Source organism: Astatotilapia calliptera, chromosome 3 (genome assembly GCF_964374335.1).
Source record: "Astatotilapia calliptera chromosome 3, fAstCal68.1, whole genome shotgun sequence".
NCBI lineage: Eukaryota > Metazoa > Chordata > Actinopteri > Cichliformes > Cichlidae > Astatotilapia > Astatotilapia calliptera.
The window spans coordinates 13,207,701-13,222,707 of record NC_137424.1 but is presented as its reverse complement, the minus strand read 5'-3'; the positions used below and the strand labels follow the sequence as shown (position 1 = coordinate 13,222,707).

Here is a 15,007-nt window from a genome sequence, read left to right as displayed (position 1 = left end):
ATACAACACTCCCTTATGGATACTGATCAGGATCAAGCCTTTGATGGGAGGCTCCAGCACCCTTTTAGTTTAGTTATTAGCGGGTCGAGTAATTGTGGAAAGACTTTCTTTGTCAAAAGCATCATTGAAAAAGCATCTACTATTATTTCAGAAAATATTGTTTACATCTACTCCTGCTGGCAACCTTTATACAATCAACTTCTTCAGATAAGAAAAATCAGCTTTGTGAATGGTATACCGGAGTCTCTGAGTGACGATGTCCTTTTACCTCCGGATAAGAACAACTTGCTCATTATCGACGATGTGATGAATACTGCGTCTGACAGCATAGAAGTTCAAAATGTGTTCACACAATACGTTCATCATAGGAACTTGAGCTGCATGTGTTTAGTTCAGAATTTGTTTATGCAACAATTTTGTTGAACACTAATTATTTAATTCTGTTTAACAACCCGAGGAATAAATATCAAATTTCAGTTTTAGGTAGACAGATGTTTCCAGGTAATACAAAATACTTCTTAGAAGCTTTTAATGATGCCACATCCACCCCATATGGGTATCTTCTAATCGATTATAAATCTAAGACGCCTGAGTATTTAAGACTCAGAACCAATTTGTTGTCAGATCGTCAAGTTGTTTATATCCCCAAAAAACGGCTAAAGCAGTAAAAAGGATGTCGTATTCACAGATGCAGAGAAACATTGCACTGTTGGAGTTGTTGTTGTATAAATCCCCACCCAGCGTACGGAGGAATATTATTTGTAATGCAAGCATGGATTTTATTAATGCTCTGTGTGAGATATCGCTCAATGTTTTGAAAGGTGTTATCCCGCTGACTGATCAACAGTACAGAAAACTAAAAAAGAAAAAAGTAATCAGGCTGGTTGCAGACAAAAAGGTCAAAAGTTTGAAAAAGAGAAGATCCATCAACCAATCTGGAGGATTTTTGCTACCATTATTAGGGGCTGCCATACCCTTCATCACCAGTCTTATAGCAAACAGGTGAAAATGGAGCACACACAGAAAATGTTTTTGGTCCCACAGCATCAGTTGGACATGTTAAACCATCAGCAGCAACAACATACAGGCTCCGTCAGACATGTAGAGCAAAACGAGCGAGACAAAGCTATGGTTGAAGTGCTGCAGCTGCAGATTTGGATGTGTATGAGAAGGCTAAAAAGTATTCTGCCATTCTTCAGAGATACCGTTCACTTGTGAAACAAGGCATGAGTGAAAAAAATGTGCTAACACTATCTTTGCCTTCTGAAACCGGTCAGGATGCATCTGACCGCCAAAGCAATGTTGGTGGCGACAGACAAAAAGACATGTTTGGGATGAGATTTTGTCCTATATGGCAAAAAGGAGCAGAAAAAATGCAGAGCTTATTTTAACAGCGCTCACTCGTGCGTCGGGAGTTTCTTGGAATGATAGGGGTGAGATTATTATTGACAACCAGAGAATCAGAGGTTCGCATCTCTATGATTTGATCCAAAGTGCAACAGCAACACGTAGAGCAACAGATGTTTCATGGCCTGCAGGGTGGTCGACATTTTTAAAAACACTCGCCCGCTTAAATGTTCCTCTGTCTGCTTTTCCTAATGCTGAGGTGAGGAGGACTATTAGCCAATATAAAGGCGACACTGGCGACCCGAGTGTGGAAACAAATGGTTTGCACAAGAAGCGGTCATTGAGCGATCAAAGCTTATTTACCACACATAAAAAATCAAGGCAGAGTAGAAGCGGGTGGATCGATTTTTAATGAATTTTAAAATTATGTTTGTTTTTCTTATTCTTGAAAAAAAGATCATTTAGCCTCACATTTGTTTCCCTTTTTATAAACTACTACTTATGTGTTTTTTTCTTATTTATGTCTATATTGTTTTGTTAAACAGATGACAGTTTTCCCCTTTTTACTACTTTTTGAACTCTATGCTGATGTTTAAAGATTGTATTTTTACTAAATAATGTTTTTAACCATTAGGTGAAAATAAATACCAGATGAAACGATATTCTCTTCTGTTATCTTTTATTATTTGTTACTTGAATCAGTATCCGCGCTGCACACAATCAAAGTTATTTTCAAAACATGCAGAAACAGGTCTTATTTTGTTAACAAAATGACAAACCATTGCATCGTTACAAACAAGGTTATCACTGTACATATTAATTAGTCTTGAATAAGACGCTCCTTTTTGGACATGATATAGAAAAAGCACACAGTGTTGTCCGCAGGTTACCGAAAAGTCCTTCTGAACCTGTCTCCCAGAATACGATATCCGAGCAGTGTTTTTAAAAGAAAAAGTTTTATCTCGGGTGAAAACGTATCAGGTGAGTTACCGAAGCTGTCAAAAAAGTACCCTTGCTTGTCTTTTGTGATATAGAACGCCAACCAGTGCTTCCCAGGTAAGTCTGATGGATCTGTATTCACAATGCCCATGCATGGATATCTGATGGGCTTTGTTGGCAGCTGGTCACATGCTAAGACGCCTAGAAGATGAGCCCTGTTACTAATCCTTTTAACAACGCTGGTTAGTTCTACTGTATTCATTTTGAATCTTTAGTAGTCGTCCAGCAGCACTTGTCTCATATTAGATATTTGGATGACTGAATCAAATACAGAGTAACACACCAGGTTCATTGTTCGGGGTAGCGGATTTCTGAAACGGGTTTCCAGCCTCACGTTCCCTGTTTGAACTAACGATACATTCCCTGAATGTCCTTCATCAGCTTCCAGATTGAAACAGAATAATGTGTAGCCAAAGTCCTCACGTGTTATGGCCAATGGTCTATCCTTTAAATGTCTTCCAGTGGTTTGTATCAGCTGATAAAATTCTCTGGTGTAGTGTTTTCTCTGAAAATTTGGCTGGAATTGTTTGGCCGGATACGACTGTCCATCAGCGTATAAACACATGAATTCTATATCACAGTTTTAAAATTAAATGGATTACGTGTAAAAGAACCAGGATAAGCTTCGTTATCCACGAAGGCGATGATGACAAATTTAGGCAACCTGCCCATAAATAAATTAGTTGATATTCTTGCCCCAGCAGGTGTGGAGGTCTTTAAAGAAACTCTGTCTACAGCATATTTTGCATTTGCATGATGCAGCGCCTTGCCGTGTGCCAGCCTGACACTTGGTGAGACACTGATTCTTTTCACAAATAAGCTGGCAGAGACGATTTTAACTTTATACGCGGTGTTAGCTCCAGTCATGAGAGCAAATTCGTCTTTAGAGCGCACAAATTTCAGCGACAGATCGATTCCATTAAGTAATAATTTTTCTTGAAAAACAGGTCTGCGTGTACTGGAGCAATCAATTCAACAATACTGCTATTCGCTGTATAAGTACCTCTGGTCACCAGACCCTGGCTCTCCCCTTCTATACATGTATCATTCATGTGCGAGGCTGTGTCTGTACAGAATAAAGCACTGCTGAACTGTGTGTCGAAAGTCTCCTTATTATAATTGATAAGACGTTCTATTATGCCTCTGTATGGATACGTGTTGGATGATTGGCTCATCAAGCGATCCCCCAAATTTACATCTACCTGACTAAATAAGGTGCAACCTGGATAATTAACAAGTCCCACGTTTGCATCCCTGCCTAAGTTTGTGCCGTCAGCATCTGTGATTCTTACTCGTGTGTAGATATAGTAATCGTTTAGATCCAGGTAATCCTCTCCGGACGATGAGATTTAAACTCGATTGGACCTCCGTCTGTGATTGCAGAAACTGGCGGAATTTCAATAAAGGTCGTTTTCTCTATGGACGTTTGTGTGTATGGGACAGTAAAAAGATCGAGCTCTGTTTTTAGACATTCTCTGATTGGTTGTGTAACAGAGCCATTTAGAAGATGTCACATGCTATAGTTTTTGAACGACTGGTTCTGGGTCATTTCACTCCGCGTGGTTGTCTCCGTTTGGTGGCTTTCCTGGCAGGTTTTGTCGTTTTACACTTTTTAGGCGGCGGCGTATCACGCATGCGTGCAGTGGGAGGGGTCTTAGAAGGTTTGGGTGTATACACATACACGTTGCCATCCTGCTCAGTAGATGTTGGCTTGGTTATGTTGGATATCACATCAGACACTATGCCTGATGCTGCTGTTTTTAGGTGGGGTTTGACTATGCTGACTCCTTTTTTAAACAACGGTACAGCAATTCTAAACAGGCTGCGGAACAAACCTCCCAGACCTGCGCCACATTGCATGCTGGTCCCAATATAACCATTCAATTCTCCACCAGCCTGATTTAAATAACATCTTACATATTTTGCTTCATCTGTGTTGTAGACAGACATCCTCATTTTTTACAAATGGTGTCTTAGTGGAGCTTGAAAAACACCTTCCCGTATAAAAAGGGTATGTGTTGATTTTGGTCGTCTATCAAATAAATTTCTATGTCATCGATTAAGGATTTCGAGACCGGTGTGTAGTGTGGGCTGTCAAATTGAAGAATGGCTACCCGACGGTCATCATCTGTTATATTTATTGCTCTTAATAGCCGCGCATGGGCGTCACCCACAAGCTGGTAATCAACGATATCTGCATAAATAAAAATTTTCTATCTTCCGCCGTATACGTCTGCAGGATGTGGTGCGTATGTGTTTTTATAATGAAGTACAAACGGGTCTTCTGATTTGAATCCTAAGATTCCTGCCAGTCTCCCTCTAAATGTGAGAACTGTGCCCCTAGGGCCCATAACACTAACATAGTTACTAACTTCACTGTATTATGTTTTAATGTCGGTGTTATGTTTTAATGTTTTATTATCTGCGCCACAGATGCATAATGCCCCACAGACAGCTCAATCACGGTTATGGACAATGCTCCATCTTTGACTGGATCATAAATTTCCACTCGCGAATCTGATTGTGGAAAAGACAACCATAATCTTGGCTATTGAAATTCTATAACACCGACCTCATACGGTTCATTTAAAATTCAAATTCAAATTCAAATTTTATTTGTCACACACACACAACCATACACAGTATGACATGGGGGTGAAATGCTTGTAGCTGTACAATGCCCGACCATTAAATGACAGAAGAAAAGTTTTACAATATTTACAATTTACAGTTTACTACAGAATTTACAAATTAACTTAGGAATTTACAGTAAAGAATGTGCAAATAGCAGAAGAGATTATAAAGATAAGGATTATAAATTATAGGAATTATAGGATTATAGGAAATGTGTGGTGGTGCGTGTGGTGACGTGTGTGAGAGTCCAGTCTTATAGTGATGTGTTTGGGAGAGTCCAGTCCTACACCTGGTTCAGGCCCCGAATAGCCTGGGGGAAGAAGCTCCTCCTCATTCTCTCTGTTTTGGCCTTAAGGGAGCGGAAGCGCTTCCCAGACCTCAACAGTGAGAAGAGTCCATTGTTGGGATGGGAGAGGTCCATCATAATCTTCCTAGCTTTGGACTTGCACCGCTTGGTGGAGATGGACAGCAGGTCAGGGAGCTCTGATTGAATGATGCGTTCGGCTGAGCGCACCACTCTTTGCAGATCTCGTCTGTCCTGCTTGGTGCTGTTCCCAAACCAGGTGCAGATATTTGCCGTCAGGATGCTCTCGATGGTGCAGGAGCAGAAGTTCTTGAGCACCTTCAGTGGCAGATGGAAGTCTCTAAGTCTTCTGAGGAAGAAGAGACGCTGACGGGCTTTCTTAACCAGGGAGTTGATGTGGCAGGACCATGACAGGTCCCGAGTGATGCGGACACCCAGGTATCGGAAACTGTCCACTCTCTCCACTGGCGTGCCACTGATGATGAGGGGTTTGTAATTCCTCGCCTGCTTTGTAGTGAAGTCCACGATCAGCTCCTTAGTCTTGCTGATGTTTAGGAGGAGGTTATTCTCCTGGCACCAGGTCTCCAGGTTCCTAATCTCCTCCAGGTAGGCCGTCTCGATGTTGTCGGAGATCAGGCCCACAACAGCAGTGTCGTCAGCAAACTTGACAATGGAGGTGGTGTCTGATGTGGCTACACAGTCATAAGTGTACAGTGAGTACAGCAGAGGGCTTAAAACACAGCCCTGAGGCACTCCAGTGCTGAGTGAGATGGAGGGGGAGACTTGTTTTCCTACCCTCACTGATTGGGGTCTGTCTGTGAGGAAGTTGAGGATCCACTGACACAGTGATGAGCTGAGTCCTAGATCTGTCAACTTGGTGAAAAGCTTAGAGGGAATTATTGTGTTGAATGCTGAACTGTAGTCCACGAACAGCATCCTAACATAATTCCCTCTGCCAGTGTCCAGGTGACTCAGGGATGTGTAGAGCAGGTGAGATATGGCATCGTCTGTGGAACGATTAGTCCGGTAAGCAAACTGAAGTGAGTCGATGGTGGCAGGAAGTGAAGAAGTGATGTGATCTCTCATCAGTCGTTCAAAACACTTCATCACAATTGAAGTCAGTGCTACTGGAAGGTAGTCATTGTGGCAAGTGGGCTGTTGTTTCTTTGGAACAGGAACAATAATGGACTGTTTGAAGCACGTGGGAACCACAGCTTGGGCCAGGGAGAGGTTGAAGATCTCCGTGAACACCGGTGCTAGCTGGTCAGCACAGGCTCTGAGGACCCGGCCAGGGATTGCATCTGGTCCTGCTGCCTTCCTGGTGTTCACCCTCCTGAAGGTGTTCCTCACGGCATGCTCTGTGATGATGAATGCATTTTTTTCACTGGTGCACTCCGAGCGCGCACAGCCGTTTGTTGTTTTAATTGCTGCGGCGTCGAAGCGAGCATAAAACGTGTTCAGCTCATCAGCCAGTGAAGCATCGGCATTCATCATTGAAGAAGCTGGTCGTTTATAGTCCGTTATAGTCCGCAGTCCTTTCCACAGGCTCCTAGAGTCGCACTGTATTAGCTGTGACTCTAGTTTTTCCCCATAGCTCCGCTTTGCCTTTCGGACCGCGCTGCGCACGTTGTAGGACGCAGCCTTGTATAGGTCCATATTACCGGAGACGAACCCTTCATTGTAGGCAGCGGTGCGTGATCTCAGAGCGTCGCGGATGTTTTTATCCACCCACGGCTTCTGGTTGGGAAACGTTCGGATGATAGTTCTTTCTGGTGTGTCGTCCGCTAGTTTCCCGATAAATCACACAACCGCTTCCGTAAACATGTTGATGTCATCAGAGCTGCGCCGAAACATGTCCCAGTCTGCGTCATCCAGTGCGTCATCCAGTGCGTCCTGCAGCGCGGCCACTGATTGGTCCGTCCAGCGAGCGACCTCCCTCCTGATTGGTGGTTGCTGCTTTAGCCTTTGTTTGTAAGCAGGCATGAGGAAGATGGCGGCATGGTCCGATTTTCCAAATGCCGGCAGGGGCTGAGCCTCGTAACAGTTCTTGAACGGGGTGTAGCAGTGGTCTAATGTCCTCGTGCCCCGGGTGGGGCAGTTGATGTGCTGGTGAAGGTTGTGAAATGTCCGTTTGATATTCACTCTGTTAAAATCTCCCATAACAATGAGTGCGGCATCTCGGTGAAGTGTTTGTTGATGTGTGAGAGCCTCATGTAGCTCACATAAGGCAGTGTCCAAGTCCGCGTGAGGCGGAATGTAAACAGTGCAGGCAATGACCACAGTGAATTCCCGAGGGAGATAGAAAGGGCGACATTTAACGATCAAAAGCTCCAGATTGGGCGAGCAAGAGCGTGTGAGTGGGGAGATGTTTGTGCTGTCGCACCATCTGTTGTTCACCATCAAACACACTCCACCACCTCTTTTCTTCCCCGACTCCCTTGTCCTGTCCATGCGGTAAACCGAAAAGAACCCCGTCGGCTGCATGGCGTGGTCTGGTATCGCTGGGTTCAGCCAAGTCTCGGTGAAGCAGAGGAGGTTGCAGTCCCGAATGTCTCTCTGGAACTTGATTCTGGCTCTGAGGTCATCAAGCTTGTTCTCAATGGATTGAACATTGGCTAACAGGATACTAGGCATGGGTGCGCGGTGTGCGCGAGCCCGTAGCCTGTTCCTGATGCCGGCTCTTTTACCTCGAGGCCGTCGCTTAGGGTCGCGTCCTTTGTTCTCTCTCAGGATCTCCTTTGGCCTAACCCATGCATACTTAGAAAACACATCTATGCATGTCAATAAGTACCTAACATTATCATTATCTGCAGAATATTCACGCATGTCAACCAAATCAGCTTGAAACTGTTTGTCAATCCCGTTAACCAAAACTCTATTTCTGTATCTTGCATTTCTGTATCCTCTATCCTTGCAGGTTTATGAAGAGTATATGTGTCATCTCCTTTTAAAAACGCTCCACGTCAGGTAATGACGGCTTTAAGCCTGTTGCCTCACTGACAGCGATACGGAGCTTCTTTACACTTCCTAAACCCCCTGGGTGTGCAGGGTTGGGATATATTTTTCTCAGCGTGTTTTCCATAATCACTTTGACCAAACACAAATACAAATGACCAGAAAAAAGTGTTAGCATACGTTTTTATTTCATTTTCTGTGTAGTGGACAGTAAGGTTTTTATAACAGATGTACATTAAATCTTGTGTCTCCCAGACCAGTAGTTTCCAATCATGTGGAGCAGCGCTGATTTAACTCCGCGGGTGTGATGATTGGTATTTAGCAGGTATCCGACGTTCTCATCAGTGGTGCAAACAATGTGCGGCACTGATCTCAGTTCACACAGAAGACGCTCTGCAGTGCTGATGATTTGTGCTTTAGCCTCACTGACGCTGTATGAGCAAACAAACAGACGGATGGCCGGGATGAATCGGGGCGTCCGGAGCTTTTCCATCACCTCATCATAGTAGGTCTCGAAGAAAACACAGGCAGCTCAAACAGGCAACTGTGTTGTAACTGGCTGGAGTGACCGGATTGGCATCCATAACATATCTCCTGCACGTACTCATTCAGTGCCATCGACAGCAGGTGGAAGGTTGCGAGTTTAATGTTGAGTTCCGTTTCCTCAGACGGGTGTGATCCTGCAGAGTCCTGTGAGCATCCTGGAGAGGGGGGCGGAGTCGGTGGGGTCTGGATTAGCAGTGCTGGAGGGGGAGACTCTGAGCGGTCCACAATATGGCAGATGTTGTCTGTAAAAGAAATCCACACATTGCATTTTTTAAAAATATCGGGTATAATGCCAACGTCTCTCACACAGAGACAACCTACCATTTTTTTTTCTTTTTTCAGTCCTCAGGGTTTTGGATGATTTTTGGCCTGAACATGGCAGAAGGTAAACCAATCTTCGGGCCATGTGCGAGCTGATCATATACAAGACGCTTCCTAATATTCTCATAAGAAGAGTTGACCTTGTCTCTCTTGACAGTCTTATCGACCTCATTAAACACCCGCTGCAGTGCTCTCCAGTCTGACCACTGAATAAAAAACAAATCCTTAAACCATGATAAACGTTCTTCAAGGGTGAGGGGGTATGGGTTCAACCTCCAGCTTTCAAGGCCCCAGAGTGAAACCTCTGTAACGTTGAGGTTTCACCGGACAGACGACTGAGCGAAACAGTTTCCAATTTTTGATAGACATAGAGTGTGTCCCGCCAACTCCCCAAATTCAACCAGATCCAGGACTGATCCAGAACTAAAACAGGACTACAACAGTTCAAAATCAGGACTACTTAGAATTTAATCAAAACAGAACCAGAATCAGAACTAGATGATAGTAGCACTAAAAATCATCATAGACCTGCACTACACTTATTTTTTTAATTCTACCAAAGTCCACTATTTAGACTGAGAAAAGTTTATATAATTATTATAATTTGAAAAATAACAAACCTAAAAAGAAACACTAGGTACGAGATACATGAGGACCTATGATACGGTGATAGTTTTGGTAAACAAGCATTTGACTAACATGTGTGTCTCACCTGCTCTTGTTCATCTCTGTTCTGTCCTCATTCTCCTCTCTCTCTCCCTCTCTGTTCCTCTCTCTCCCTCTTTGTGCTGACAATCACGCCAAACACCAACATCATCAAATAGACAATTGAAACCAGATATTTAAACACTCTTCAGATAAAAACACAAATACTTTTTTAATTGTAACATCAAATCAGACTAAATGTTTATTTTTTAAGGTTGATAAATATAAAGAAACATATTTGTCAAATTTAAGAAAGAGAGAGAAACTATCTGTATTTCTTAATTGTAAATGGCACCAAATTGTATTCAAACTGAGCCACACTTATGGAGCTCCACAATTCTTTTCCTGGTGTTTTGGTTGACATCTCTTGATGTTCCCATGTCACAGAGACAGGCTCTGTGTTTTGGCTTATATGCATCCACAGCTGTGCCACCAGTTTACTCACATGGGCTCTACTAACCTATCAGAAGCTTCTTCAGCTCAGAATGGAATCGTCTGGCGTTTTCTTATTAATTAACAATAAACTTAGTGTATATGTACTCCTAAATTTGATGAAAGTGATAAAAATAGAAGCTCTGTCTCTCTTTATTCTGACATTTAACTAATTCAAAAGATATTTCAATATTTATTTATCCAAAACAAAACAAGTTTACTCTAAATTGATGTTGTACAGTAAAAAAATGTTCTTGTGTTTTCCATAAAGTGTATGCAAATATCTGGTTTCAACTGTGAATATACTGCTGTGTGTTGAAGTTCCTCTTGTTTTGCATAGAAATATACTGAACAACATCCAAAGCATAATATATAAAATAACATCTACCAGAGTTTTTTCTGTGAAAGAAGGTCCATATGTCCATTCTTGTATACAGTGGGGCGAAAAAGTATTTAGTCAGCCACCGATTGTGCAAGTTCCCCCACTTAAAATGATGACAGAGGTCAGTAATTTGCACCAGAGGTACACTTCAACTGTGAGAGACAGAATGTGAAAAAAAATCCATGAATTCACATGGTAGGATTTGTAAAGAATTTATTCGTAAATCAGGGTGGGCCCTGTGAGACCCTGTGAGTCCTCGTTTCCCCTCGTGTTTCATTTAATGTTTTCCCCAGCCCGTTATGTCTGTGCTCTCTCTCCTCCTGTCTGAACCTCTGTGTACTTCCTGTTTTACTTTGACAGTGTCTCGTCAGTATGCGTCATGTGTTCACTCCTGCCCTGTCTCGTTATGATTATCTGTGTCAGCTGTGTTCCCCGTGTGCTCCCACTTCCCTCGTTAACCCTCTGTGTATTTATGTACATGTCTCTCTCAGTTCGGTGACACGTTCTCCCTCATGATGTGTGTGTTCGTCCCTGTGTTTCTTGGCGAGCTTTGTATTTAGTTTTGTATTTCCTACGTTCTGCCTCTCCAGCATTAAAGCTGTGATTTTTGAGTTCATCCCCGTGTCTGTGAGTTTTGCATTTTGGGTCCTCCTTCTGCCTGCCACACAGCAATCCATGACAGTATAAAAGCATGAAACAGGTGAGACAGGTGGGATCAATATTAATGTTGTGGAATTATATGAAAAAGCAACAGAAGAGTGAAAACATTTCTTGTTTCTAGAAAGATCTTTCAGCTCACAGCTGCTCACAGACTGTATTTACAAGTGACAAACTGCAACTCTACAGTACATCTACAGTATATATCAAATATATTCTGTATTCAAATCTATTGAGTGATGTTTGAAAGTCTTTCCAGGTGAGTTTGATCCAGGAGGGTCTGAAGCCAGAGTCAGACAGAGACTGTGCAGAGACTGTAGAAGGACAGAGCAGCAGCAGAGCAGTCCAGATACACTGATGATCCTCTGTCAGATCCAGAGGGACACACAGGGATGATGCTGGACTCTACATTGTGTCTGACAGTGGAGCTGTTCTCAGAGCAGTTCACTCTGCAGCACTGACAGTCATCTGCACTTCTTCTCATTCCTCTGTCAGTCACTGCTGGATGAAGCTCTCCTCTCCACCTCCCAGTAACATGGCCCAGTCAGAGCGTCTCTACACACAAGCTGCTGCTGCTTCAACCTCTCTGGATCATCAGGACACAGCTCCTCCTCTCTCAGCACACACACCGTCCTGTTTACCATCATGGCCTCCACCTGCAGAGAGAAGAAGGAAGAGCAGAGGAGATAAACAAGTGTTTCCAGAGACTCTTCATCAGTTGTCAGTCAGTGATGCAGCACATCCAGTATAAAGAGCAGCAGGGACTTCAGTGCTGGGACTGTACTAGGACTCATTGTTGCTTCACTTTTTCTAATCTTTGGATTTTTATTGAAGTTGATGAAAATGTTTTTTCCTCCTAGGTTGAGTTTGGACTTTCATTCATTAGAAGAACCTTGATGTGTCCACTCTGAGCTCTGTAGGAACCCCAACAACAAGCCCAACAATCCAGATGGACGGTTCCAGCTGTTAACTGGAGGAATTCCATCCAAACATCTGCTCTCACTAAATTCTTCCTCACCTACAGACTGTGTTCTTCACTGCTTTAAACTTGGAAATGAATGCAGTCATTGGTCTGCGTGCTGCTTTGCTCAGAGAGCTGATTGGCTGTTGACAGTGTTTGATCAGAGCGTGTCAGCCATTACTATGGTGACCATAAAGGTCAGAAACAGGAAGTGTTTGTGTCCAATCCTGAAGCCTGTCACCATTCTCCTCTCACAGCTTCACTGAGAAGCTGCAGCTTTACAGGAAACACTGGATCTTTGTTTCATACTGACTGTGTTTAGTACAATACTGCTGACAGCACCACCCACTCACTCCATCACTCTACTGACCCCAGAGTCTCCAGTCTGTAGTCTGGACTCTGCTGAAGATCAGACAGCTGCTTCACATCTGGATACTTCAGGTTGTTTCCCCACAGGTCCTGCTCTCTCAGATGGGAGGGGTTGGACTTCAGTGCTGCTGCCAGATAATCACAGCTGATCTTTGACAAACCACAGACACTCAATCTGTATAAAGAATGAAAGATGTAAGTTTATTAGACAAAGTGTGAGCTTGAAATCATTCAGTGTTTCATCATCTGTTCAGAGCTGAAGAAGGTTCAGAATGTAGAAGTTTAGAAAATGGAAACTCCAAACAGCTGAAGCCAACAGGAAGCAGCTTCAAACAGGAAACTGTGCAGAGTTTCAGACTATATGTCCTGATGCAGCCAGTTGGATTTTGGAGATTTGAATCTCTGTTCTGTGACTAAGTCCTTGAATCATATCTTCCAGTTGGTCCAACAAGACAGACTAAGTGTTGGACATGTGTTGTGGCTCCATTAGGGGAGCTTCTAAATGTGATGTGATGGCCCCTCTGGGTCTGTCAGGTCACAGGACTGAAGAGAGCTCAAACTGGGCACACAGTTGTTCCAGTCTGGACCAAAGACTCTATACTGGGACTGAGGGACTGCTTTGACTGCACCCACTGGGACTTTTTAAAGGCTCATGTTCTCACTTAGATCATCGATTTCTACTTATATTTCTTTCTGGGAAAAATGGGGATTACTTTGGAAACAGGAAGTATTTTCCCCAATAAGCAGCCCTGGATTAGTAAATCACTCCAACATGTTCTCAGGCAGAAGAAGCTGTCTTGTTATGAGGGAGAGAAGAAAAAGATTGAGGCACAGAAACTTGTTGAAAGAGAGATAAAGCAGCTAAAATCAGGTGTAAAAGTAAAGCAGAGGATGAGCTGAATAAAGGACACTCAAGGCTGGCTTGGAAAGGAATGAAGTCCATGGTGGGGATGCAGAACAAGGAGCAAAGATGAATGTGATGCTGAATCAGCAGAAGACTTGGACTCATTTGATTCCAGCTTTGATATCATTGATTTCAATGAAGAGCTTTGTGATTGTAGCAAAGGGCTGGTAGCTCTGAGAGTCCCACTGATGAGGTGTTTCTGTGGAAATCTCTTAGTGGGACCAAAGAGAGAAAAAGCCCTGGTCCTGATGCTGTGGGAGGGAAATGATTGAAGTGTGCTGTGAGGAACTGACTGGGAGAGTTTCACACATTTTCCAGTCCTCCTTGGAACAACAGGAAGTTCCCAGCATATGGAAACAAAGGTTAAGTGTCCTATGGCATTCAGTGGTGATGGTGCTGTGGCCCCACCACCTCCACCTCTTTGTAAAGGAACTAACTGTAATCTGAAGCTTCAAATGGAACTAAGACTTCCTCCACTAGGTGGCAGTGTCTGATGAGAAAGTGTTAGTGGAGCTGGCCTGGAGTCAGAAACAGGAAGATGCAGGATTTGGGCTGAAATGGGGAAAAGTGGTTGGCACTAGTGCCTTAAAGCAAGAAGGTTGTAGGTTGAAGCTTGTTGGCCTTTCTGTGGAGGTTCGATGTTCTCCCACAGTCCAATGAAATGCTGCTTAGGTTCATTGGTGCTTCTAAATTGGCTGTAGGTGTGGATGTGAGAGAGTGCTTCTCTGTCTCTCTCTGTTGGCCCTGTGATGGACTGCTCACCTGTGCAGGTGGACCACGCCTCTTGCCCTATGACAGCTAGGGCACAGGCTGCAGCCCTGTGAGCCTAAGCTGAATAAACAGTTAGCAAAAATGATCCATAGATGGCCTGAAATCCCCCAGTTAGCAGTTTGGTAGATAGCTATGACATGCTAATCCCATCCAGCAGCTGTATTCTACCTGTAAGCTGATCCCTGCTGAGCCAAAGCACTTTTTCATATACAAATTACAACCTTTAATAGAAACCTATTGGTCAGCATCTTATTAGCCTGCTGTTAGCTTCATTCCACAGAAAACTGAGAGAAACTAACAGAGTTGATAAAGAATAAAGAGAAATGTGCTGATTTAAAGCCTTTGAAGTGCTTCAGATGATCTCTGTCCACTTCTGTCCACTCATTCATTCATGTAAGCTTTCTAATGCAGCTTTGATCTTCACAGTCTGCTTCATGAAACTCATTCTAACCCTGAATGTCAGAGTGTTCCTCCTTCTCTTTCCCATCATTCATGCTGGCAGTGGAGGAGATTTGGATGTTGGACTGTGTTTTGGATGATGTGTGTATGTTTGTGTTGGACTGCTGTCTGTAAAGCAAACGCACATTTTGCTTTGGATTTCAGTGTCAGACAGACTTTAAGGTGGAATGAAGAGTTGGAGAGTTTCACAGTGAATTATCCAGTGGAGGATTTTTCTTCTTCTTTGAAGGTTTGAAATGTGAACATTGTTCTGCTGCAGTC

General features: G+C 43.3%; 1 pseudogene across 1 annotated transcript in view; it reads right to left on the bottom strand.

Moving 5' to 3' along the window:
* The window catches only part of LOC145425145 (NACHT, LRR and PYD domains-containing protein 12-like), a 363,340-nt pseudogene that overhangs the window by 272,361 nt on the left and 75,972 nt on the right, over positions 1-15,007 (bottom strand). The window lies entirely within an intron of this gene.